The sequence below is a fragment of the Arachis duranensis genome, chromosome 1 (assembly GCF_000817695.3).
Source record: "Arachis duranensis cultivar V14167 chromosome 1, aradu.V14167.gnm2.J7QH, whole genome shotgun sequence".
Taxonomy (NCBI): Eukaryota; Viridiplantae; Streptophyta; class Magnoliopsida; order Fabales; family Fabaceae; genus Arachis; species Arachis duranensis.
In genome coordinates this window covers 78,248,204-78,250,417 of record NC_029772.3, presented here as the reverse complement: position 1 = coordinate 78,250,417, position 2,214 = coordinate 78,248,204, and positions in this window count along the sequence as shown.

Genomic DNA, 2,214 nt, shown 5'->3' with positions numbered 1-2,214 from the left:
CTTAACAAAGGAGAATTATTCCTTCAATTGAATGGGGACTACCTTGTGTTTAAGGCACATGGCTATCCTTCTGTAATAAGGGAGAGTAAGCATACAGAGCTTCTCTTAGTACAAAGTCAAACAGAACCCCACAGTCAAACTCTAAATTTGGTGTTGGGAGGCCACAACCAAACTCTAAGTTTGGTGTTGAATCCCCACAACCAAACTCTAAGTTTGGTGTTGGGATTATACAATATTGACCTGATCTCCTGTGAGGCTCCATGAGAGCCCACTGTCAAGCTATTGACATTAAAGAAGCACTTATTAGGAGGCAACCCAATTTTTATTTAACTAATTTTATTTTATTTTCATTGTTCTTTTATGTTTTATTAGATTCATGATCATGTGGAGTCACGAAAAAAATATTAAAATTAAAAATAGAATCAAAAACAGCAGAAGAAAAATCACACCCTGGAGGAAGGACTTACTGGCGTTTAAACGCCAGTAAGGAGCATCTGTCTGGCGTTCAATGCTAGAACAGAGCATGAATCTAGCGTTGAACGCCAGAAACAAGCAACACCCTGGCGTTCAAACGCCAGGAATGCACCCTGAGGAGAGCTAGCGCTGAACGCCAGAAACAAGCATGGAACTGGCGTTCAACGCCAGAAACATGCTACACATGGGCATTCAACGCCTAGAACATGCATCACTTCGGCGTTCAAACGCCAGAATTGCATGCAAAGGCATTTTACATGCCTAATTGGTACAGGGATGTAAATCCTTGACACCTCAGGATCTGTGGACCCCACAAGATCATCTCAGGATCTGTCGACCCCACAGGATCCCCACGTACCATATTCTCCCCTCTTCTCAACATTTATCTTCTCTTTCCAATAAACACTCTTCCCCAAAACCCTTCACCAATCACCTCAATCTCTCTTCCCAATTACCCCTTCACCACTCACATCCATCCACTCTTCCCCATAAACCCCACCTACCTTCAAAATTTAAATTTCTTTCCCACCCAAACCCACCCTAAATGGCCGAACCTACTCCCTCTCCTCTCCCTATATAAACCCCTCCATTCTCCTTAATTTTCACACAGCACAACCCCTTCTTCTACACCTTGGCCGAATACACCTCCCTTACTCTCCTCCATAATTTCTCTTCTTCTTTTTCTTTTCTTTCTTATCTTGCTCGAGGGCGAGCAATATTTTAAGTTTGGTGTGGTAAAAGCATAAGCTTTATGTTTTTTCATTACCATTGATGGCACCTAAGGCCGGAGAAACCTCTAAAAAAGAGAAAGAGAAGACAAAAGCTTCCACTTCCGAGTCATGGGAGATGGAAAGATTCATCTCCAAAGCCCATCAAGACCACTTCTATGATGTTGTGGCCAAGAAGAAGGTGATCCCCGAGGTCCCTTTCAAGCTCAAGGAAAATGAGTATCCGAAAATCCGACATGAGATTTAAAGAAGAAGTTGGGAAGTTCTAACCAACCCCATCCAACAAGTCAGAATCTTGATGGTTCAAGAGTTCTATGCCAATGCATGGATCACTAGGAACCATGATCAAAGTAAGAACCCGAATCCAAAGAACTATCTTACAATGGTTCGGGGGAAATACTTAGATTTTAGTCCAGAAAATGTGAGGTTGGCATTTAACTTGCCCATGATGCAAGGAGATGCACACCCCTACACAAGAAGGGTCAACCTTGATCAAAGGTTGGACCAAGTCCTTAGGGAAATATGTGTTGAAGGAGCTCAATGGAAAAGAGACTCTAAAGGCAAGCCGGTTCAATTAAGAAGACTGGACCTCAAGCCTGTGGCTAGAGGATGGTTGGAGTTCATCCAACGCTCCATCATCCCCACTAGCAACCGATTTAAAGTTACTGTGGATTGGGCCATCATGATTCATAGCATCATGAATAGAGAGAAAGTAGAAGTTCATGAAGTTATTTCCCTTGAATTCTACAAAATAACCGATAAGCCCTCTACTTTGGCAAGGCTAGCTTTTCCTCATCTTATTTGCCATCTATGCTACTCAGCTGGAGTCATCATAGAAGGAGACATCCCCATTGAGGAGGAAAAGCCCATCACTAAGAAAAGGATGGAGCAAACAAGAGAGCCCACTCATGGAACCCAAGAGACGCATGAGGAAGCCCATCACCAAGAAATCTCGGAGATGCCTCAAGGGATGCACTTTCCTCCCAACAACTATTGGGAACAACTCAACACT